We start from the raw sequence: 8,692 nt of genomic DNA, 5'->3' as shown, positions 1-8,692 counted from the left end.
GAAACGGTATTTTCCTGGGCTATAGGCTTACCGTTTTTTCATTTTTTCGAGAAAATTATTCTGTGCCTTTTCGTTTATTTATCGGGTAAATCAGGATCAGCGCATGCGTGGGGAGTGATTTATGTGAAGAACCAGCTTTTCGAGGGAATTTATTTTCCGTGGCTGAAACGGTATTTTCCTGGGCTATAGGCTTACCGTTTTTTAATTTTTTCGAGAAAATTATTTTGTGGCTTTTCGTTTATTTATCGGGTAAATTGGCATCAGCGCATGCGTGGGGAGTGGTTTATGTGAAGAACCAGCTTTTTCGAGGGAATTTATCTTGCGTGGCTGAAACGATATTTTCCTGGGCTATAGGCTTACCATTTTTTCATTTTTTCGAGAAAATTATTCTGTGCCTTTTCGTTTATTTATCGGGTAAATCGGCATCAGCGCATGCGTGGGGAGTGATTTATGTGAAGAACCAGCTCTTTCGAGGGAATTTATTTTCCGTGGCTGAAACGGTATTTTCCTGGGCTATAGGCTTACCGTTTTTTCATTTTTTCGAGAAAATTATTCTGTGGCTTTTCGTTTATTTATCGGGTAAATCGGCATCAGCGCATGCGTGGGGAGTGGTTTATGTGAAGAACCAGCTTTTTCGAGGGAATTTATCTTGCGTGGCTGAAACGATATTTTCCTGGGCTATAGGCTTACCGTTTTTTCATTTTTTCGAGAAAATTATTCTGTGGCTTTTCGTTTATTTATCGGGTAAATCGGCATCAGCGCATGCGTTGGGAGTGATGTATGCGAAGATCCAGCGCTTTCGAGGTAATTTATTTTACATGGCTGAGGCGATATTTCCCTGGGCTATAGGCTTACCGTTTTTTCATTTTTTCGAGAAAATTATTCTGTGCCTTTTCGTTTATTTATCGGTTAAATCGGCATCAGCGCATGCGTGGGGAGTGATGTATATGAAGAACCAGCGCTTTCGAGGTAATTTATTTTACATGGCTGAGGCGATATTTCCCTGGGCTATAGGCTTACCGTTTTTTCATTTTTTCGAGAAAATTAATCTGTACCTTTTCGTTTATTTATCGGGTAAATCGGCATCAGCGCATGCGTGGGGAGTGATGTGTGTGAAGATCTGGCGCTTTCGAGGGAATTTATTTTACGTGGCTGAGACGATATTTTCCTAGGCTATAGGCTTACCGTTTTTCATTTTTTCGAGAAAATTAATCTGTGGCTTTTCGTTTATTTATCGGGAAATCGGCATCAGCGCATGCGTGGGGAGTGATTTAAGTGAAGAACCAGCGCTTTCGAGGGAATTTATTTTGCCTGGCTCAGACGATATTTTCCTGGGCTATAGGCTTACCATTTTTTCATTCTTTCGAGAAAATTATTCTGTACCTTTTCGTTTATTTATCGGGTAAATCGGCATCAGCGCATGCGTGGGGAGTGATTTATGTGAAGAACCAGCTCTTTCGAGGGAATTTATTTTCCGTGGCTGAAACGATATTTTCCTGGGCTATAGGCTTACCGTTTTTTCATTTTTTTTTAGAAAATTATTCTGTGGCTTTTCGTTTATTTATCGGGTAAATCGGCATCAGCGCATGCGTGGGGAGTGGTTTATGTGAAGAACCAGCTTTTTCGAGGGAATTTATCTTGCGTGGCTGAAACGATATTTTCATGGGCTATAGGCTTACCAAATTTTTCATTTTTTCGAAAAAATTAATTTGTGGCTTTTCGTTTCTTTATCGGGTAAATCGGCATCAGCGCATGCGCGGGGAGTGATATATATATGAAGAACCAGCGCTCACTCAATTTCACAGAAGTGAGTGGACATGGCTGCTCCAACATTTTGTTGGGCTATATGCTTACGTTTCTTTTTCACTAAAGCGAATATCTGCAATCCTTTTATTCAGCACTTGAATCAGCCGAAACACTTGCATTATCATGGAGAGATGTATATGCCCCAAACGAGAGTTTTCCAGAGAAGTGGGGACATGGTTGCGCCGACATTTTGCTGGGCTTACCTTTTTGCAACAGAAGTAAACTTCCTCAATCGGTTTGTTGAGCTCGTGAATCGGCGGAAACCTTTGTGTTGGCATGGAGACTGGAGTATTTACCCCGAGCCAGAGTTTTCCATAGAAGTGAGTGAACATCGTAGCGTCATCATTTTTCTGGGCTTTAGGTTTACCTTTCTTGAACCAGAAGCCAACTTCCGCAATCCGTTTATTCAGCTCGTGAACCGGCGGAAACATTAGTGTTAGTATGGAGATTGGTGTATTTGCCCCGAGCCAGAGTTTTCCATGAAAGTCAGTGAACAACGCAGCGTCAACATCTTGCTTGGCTACAGGTTTACCTTTTCTTGTAACAGAAGCCAACTTCCGCAATCCATTTATCCAGGCCTTGAATCAGCCGAGGAAGTTTCATTAGCTTGGAAACTTATGTATATGCCCCAAACCAGAGATTTCCAGTGAAATGAGGACATAGCTGCGCCGACATATTGGTGGGCTGACCTTTTGTGTAACAGAAGCCAACTTTCGCAATTCCTTTATTCAGCTCGTGAATCGGCAGAAACAACACTTGTATTAGCATGGAGACTGGTGCATTTGCCCCGAGCCAAAGTTTTCCAGAGAAGTGAGGACATAGCTGCGTCGACATTTTCACGCGACAGCGTTAAGGAGCTCGTGTCGCAGAAAAGCCGGTGTCGTCGGCGTTGGCCGTGAGCGATAAATCCCAGAAGGCACTTCATAGATAAAAAAACATCCTGCATGATGGGCTGGTGGGAATCGAACCAGGGTCTCCGGAGTGTGAGACGGAGACGCTACCACTCAGCCACGAGTTCGTTCCTTCAAAACGGGACAAAATCGCCTCTAGTGAATGCGGTGTTGCCTTACAAACGTGCCGTAGAAAGTTGTACTGCGGTGTATATCGGTAATTATGACCATGTAACTTACAGAAGTCGCAGTTTCACGAGTAGCGATGTACGTTTCCGCTACATTTCTTCTGCGCTCTGCGCACACGCAGAGCCATCTTGCGGCAAACACAGAAGACCCCCTCCTCGCAATGTACGGCGCTGCCCCGACACGTGGCGCGCCACTCGCTCCATGATCGCGTCCGCCTTCATGGCGCGTCGGGGCCCGGCTATCTGTGCCGATCGCGACGTTTGGCTGGCGTAGCGCGTTTGAGTAGGCGGTGCGAACGGGGTGCGATAACGCTATCGCGTTCCACTCTTGAAGGCGAAGCTTAAGCGTCCTCCAATTTCTTGCTGGGGTTTAGGCTTACCTTTTTTGTAACAGAAGCCAACTTTCGCAAACCTTTTATTCAGCTCGTCAATCGGCGGAAACAACACTTGTGTTATCATGGAGACTGGTGTATTTGCCCCGAGCCAGAGTTTCCAGAGAACTGAGGACATGGCTGCGCCGACATTTTGCTGGGCTTTAGGCTTACCTTTTTTGTAACAGAAGCCAACTTCCGCAATCCTTTTATTGAGCTCGCGAATCAGCGGAAAAAAACACTTGTCTTAGCATGGAGACTGGTGTATATGCCCCGAACCAAAGTTTTCCAGAGAAGTGAGGACATAGCTGCGCCGACACATTGCTGGGCTTTAGGCTTACCTTTTTTGTAACGGAAGCCACCTTTCGCAATTCTTTTATTCAACAATTGAATCAGCCGAAACACTTGCAGTAGCATAGAGAGTTATGTATATGCCCCGAACCAGAGTTTTCCAGAGAAGTGAGTACATAGCTGCGCCGACATTTTGCTGGACTTTAGGCTTACGTTTTTGGTAACAGAAGCCAACTTTCGCAAATCCTTTATTCAGCTCGTGAATCGGCAGAAACAACACTTGTATTAGCATGGAGACTGGTGTATTTGCCCCGAGCCACAGTTTTCCAGAGAAGTGAGGACATAGCTGCGTCGACATGTTGCTGGTCTTTAGGCTTACCTTTTTTGCAACAGGAGCCAACTTCCGCAATCCATTTATTCAGCTCGTGAATCGGCGGAAACAACACTTGTGTTAGCATGGAGAGTGATGTATATGACCCAAACCAGAGCTTTCCAGGAAAATGAGGACTAGCTGGCGCCAACATTTTGCTGGGCTTCATGCTTACCTTTTTTGCAACAGGAGCCAACTTCCGCAATCCGTTTATTCAGCTCATGAATCGGCGGAAACAACACTTGCGTTAGCATGGAGAGTGATGCATATGCCCAGAACCAGAGTTTTCCAGAGAAGTGAGTACATAGCTGCGCCGACATTTTGCTGGACTTTAGGCTTACCTTCTTTTGCAACAGGAGCCAACTTTCGCAATCCGTTTATTCAACTCGTGAATCGGCGGAAACAACACTTTTGTTAGCATAGAGGCTGGCGTATTTGCCCTGAGCCAGAGTTTTCTGTAGAAGTGAGGAAATGGCTGCGCCGAAATTTAGCTGGGCTATAGGCTCACCTTTTTTGTAACAGAAGCCAATTTCCGCAACCCGTTTATTCAGCTCGTGAATCGGCAGAAACACTTGCACTAGCATGGAGGTTGATATATATTCCCTGAAACAGAGTTTTCTAGAGAAGTGAGGACTTGGGTGCGCCGACATTTTGTTGGGCTATGGCTATATATGCTTACATTTTTTAAACCCAAAAGCCAACTTTCGCAGTCCGTTTATTCCGCTCGTGAATGAGCGGAAACACTTGCATTTGCATGGAGACTGATGTATATGCCCCGAGCCGTAGTTTTCTAGAGAAGTGATTGGACATAGATGCGTCAACATTTTGCTGGCCAATAAGCTTACCTTTTTTTCACAAAAGTCAATTTCCGCAATCTCGGCTGAGAAGCCGATGAGTCACCGGAGTTTTTGAGCAACATCATGTGCACATATGAAGCCAATTTTCGCGGAAAGGCCTAGGTAAATTTGCATAATACACACTATTGGGGGGGACTTCAATCTACACTTGGTAAAGCGCAATCGGCACTAGTACCAGTGGTCACTCAATGTGTGGTTCGGAATTTACTCCGGCGCTGTAATCGGTCCCATCTTCTTCGATCACACGCTGAACTGGAAGCGTTACGTGAACGAAATACTTGAAGGAGTGGTGGATGACTTCCTCAGCGAAGTCTCGCTGTCACGTCTTCCACTTCTGTGGTATCAGCAAGATGGGGCACCCGCACACAGCAGCAGCCGAGCACGAAACTGGCTGGATACGACTTTTCTTGCACAATAGATTGAAAGGCGCGGGCCTGTATATTGGACGGCTAGGTCACCTGACCTCTCTCCAATCGCTTTCTTTCCTTGGGGGTTGTGTGAAAGATCGTAATTACATGATCGAGATGGACATCAGATTAGTTCAAGGCAAGTATAACGGATGTCTGCCGTAGAATTCCGGCGTCGGTCATCCAGAAAGCCAATTGAAGATGTGATAAAGCGGACACAAGCTGCAAAAGGATACCTGTTCGAACACGTCCTCTAGGCAGCAGCTGATGTTCAACGGCGCTTACGAATTCATTGACAATAAGGGCACACTGAAATCTGATGTATTTTTGTTTGTTTTTGTGCAAGTGTCACAACTGCCAATTCGGCTAATTTATAAGTGGTTATTTACTTTCTTGAACACATCGGTTTTGCCTTTTCTCAACACGTGGGTCACTTCCCAGGCTGTTTATTTCGCTTTTATTTTATGCCATAAACCTGTTTTTGCAGCACGTATACACTCTCATGAAAACTAAACCGTCACTTTAATTTAGATTTGATTCGAAGTAAGTTTCTGGCGCGAAATATAGCTGCGCGCGCACTCTATCGATGCGGTGCGAGCGAAGCCAGGATTTTGGAACCATCTATGCCTATTCCAGTGCTTTTCGCATTTCATGCGTGGTCAGAGCGGCACTTCGACCGCGTTATCAAGGGGCTTTTGTTATCCGTGTGATCAGTCGGCCTTGAGAGACGGATAAGTGTGACGTAGAGAGGTAGGAATAGCTGCAAGGACGCGAAACCTGCTGTTGGTGCTCCTTCCGTACCATTATCAAGGTGATGCGCTCTCTCTTTGGGTTTGCGACAAGCAGTGCAGTTGCTTTCAATCAGCTTATTTGAGGGCACTGCTTTATGATGCGGGTGGGAGCGCAGTCACGTGGTATTTTTCATATTTCGTGAGGTTTGTTTGCCAGTCGGAAAAAAATTGCACGCAATTAGTACTGCACTGAAAACACAGCAGTTAGATGTCATTTGGGGTGCCTGCGGTTGCCTACAAATGCTTCATTGACACTTTGGTAATTCGGACAGTATTTCTACAATCAGATAATTAATTGCAATTGTCTAATTAAATTTCAGGAACGAAAGAATTGCTGGCGGCTACTTCACTGTACTGGAAACAATATGCACTGGGTTTTCCTCTAGTAACGCAACTGCTCTTTAAAAAAAAAAAAAAGTCTTGATACGTGATAGTTGGGGAACACTGTATAATTAACTCAGTAACCGCAATGAGGCCAAGCCGGATTCACTAGAAATCAGAATCAACAGCAGTCATGCACAACAGCGCTGATACTCGGACTCACGGAAAAGAAGAGAGAGAGAGAGACTGTAGTTTCGCCGGAAAGGCGAAGCAGTATTAGGGATAGCCAAGTATGCCACAATTACACGAAGGAAAATTAAATTACACGAAGTAGATTACACCACCGAGATGACTCAGGCTGTGAAATTGAACTGTCTCCTACTATGATGTCTTGTATATACTCATACAACGCCGTCACTTCATAGCTCAATGCTTCAAGGTCACACGAAGTTTCTTCAAGTGCAAGATATCTATATATATATATGGGGTCCGGGAAGCTGGACCTCTTCGCTTTTGATTTTTTCATCCGCCGCTGCGCGCCGCGTTCGCTCTCATCTTTCGATGTGCTCGTTCGCTCGGTGCTCGTACCTTCGACAACGACGCGACCGGTCTAAATGTTTCGTTTTCACTCGACTCTGCACCGCCCACGCTTTCGCGTTTTAGTAATTTCGTTATCGCGTAGTGCTGCGCTGGTAGTGCTGGCTCGCGAAACTCGCACAAATTGCAAGTAGCAGAGAATACCACGCCCATTTGATGTCGCGGGATGCCCGAACGGTCCACTCCACAGGACTGCTCAGGTAGATGTGCGTCCTTAAGCAATACCTGCATATGAAGGCACGTAATTGAGCTATGTGGCAAACATGACATTAAAGCGCGGTATAGCTTTCTTTGCTTCTTTCGCCTGTTTCGTAGTCAGTGTTGGTTGTACTTTCACCGTTAATACAAACACTCTTATGTTTTCGCTCTTTGGGGCTTATCTTGTCCCACAACGATAACCGTAACCTGCCTCGCTTGGATTTCCTTTCTTGAAAACTCCACGCTCGCTACTTTTCTGTGGAGAATGTTGTGTTACGCTGATAATGCGCAAGCGATTCGTGACTTGGAAGTACTGGGCTAGCAGCGTTAGAGAGAGTAAATGTGGGCAAGACAGATGACGATTATCATTGTGGGACAAGATACGACCCAAAGGGTGTAAACTTTTTAAAGAGCAAACGGACCGATACGCACGAGCGGTCGTGCGCACTCTACACCCTTTGCCTCACAGCTTGCCATACAACGATAATCGTCATCTGTCTTCTCCGCATTTCCTTTCTTTAACGCTGTGAGCCCCGTACTTTCAAGTCACGAACGGCATGCACGCGTAATCAGCGCGACAGATCCTTCTCGACAGGAAAGTAGCGAGCGCAGCGTTTCCAAGAACGGAAACGCAAGCAAAGCAGATGACGATTATTGTACACCCCAAAGGGCGTACATTTGTCGAAGAGTGCAGCTTTGTGGCATCTGAAGGTTTAAATGCTGTGGTGGTGCGCTCACGAAGGGCTGTCTTCCTTTTCTCCCGCCGCCCTCTCCCGTTGCGGCGGCTGCAGGAAAAGAGGATCGAGCGGCATTAGCCGGAGCTCGCACCGCTGGAGACAATGCACATATAATGGATCAGCTTCATGTATAGCCACCTATCCACCAATACTACGACTTCAGATATGCTGGTTAGTGGTTCTTTTCACTGCTGTATAATGGAATGAAAGAACAAACGCTACCAAAATATGTTCACTGCAACAAACCAACAAGCGCATCATTCCTTTAGTAAGGTGGACATGTTTCAAGAAGCATTCTGCTATTCGCATACATTGACAATCATTGTCGATAGATGGCGCACAATTTTCCCTTTTACAGCGAAGCTGTATATGGCTAGCTTCCAGCGAATTGATGTCCGTAGACCAATAACCGCGGGCCGATCCTGAAGATAGTGCAGTACCGGGCTGACCCGCGGCGGAGGTGAAGCAGGCTTCAAGCATTCCGCCAACTTGCAAAAATACATTATCTTGGGCTGGGTGATACAACCCGTATCAGATATTAAGCTGATAATAACAGATACTACACTTTGGCCCGCGTCGGCCATGTCTACACTCGCACCGCCCTCTCTCGGCGTTCCAAGCGCGTGCGTGTCTCCTTTCTTTTCCTTCCGTTCTCCCATGGTGGCGGTTAACGCCATGCATGTCTAGTTTCTTCCGCCTCCTCGGGGCGGCGGTCCCGTCATCCACGCGAATGCATAAATATGACGGTATATGAGTCCGTAGATATGTTCAACATTGTCACCTCTGTGTCATATGTTAGCCAGCTTCGCTGGTCATCCACCTTCACAGACTGGAATGGCTCATGATTTTCTGCTGCGCGGCGCACTAC

At 45.9% G+C, this 8,692-nt stretch overlaps 1 pseudogene; it reads right to left on the bottom strand.

Annotated features, from left to right (window-relative positions):
- Positions 1-8,230: 8,230 nt before the first annotated feature.
- On the bottom strand, positions 8,231-8,408 carry LOC126521766 (U2 spliceosomal RNA; annotated as a pseudogene).
- Positions 8,409-8,692: the final 284 nt, after the last annotated feature.

The sequence above is a fragment of the Dermacentor andersoni genome, chromosome 6 (genome assembly GCF_023375885.2).
Source record: "Dermacentor andersoni chromosome 6, qqDerAnde1_hic_scaffold, whole genome shotgun sequence".
In the NCBI taxonomy this organism is placed as follows: Eukaryota; Metazoa; Arthropoda; class Arachnida; order Ixodida; family Ixodidae; genus Dermacentor; species Dermacentor andersoni.
The sequence above is the reverse complement of the archived record's forward strand: the minus strand, read 5'-3'. Positions and strand labels throughout refer to the sequence as shown.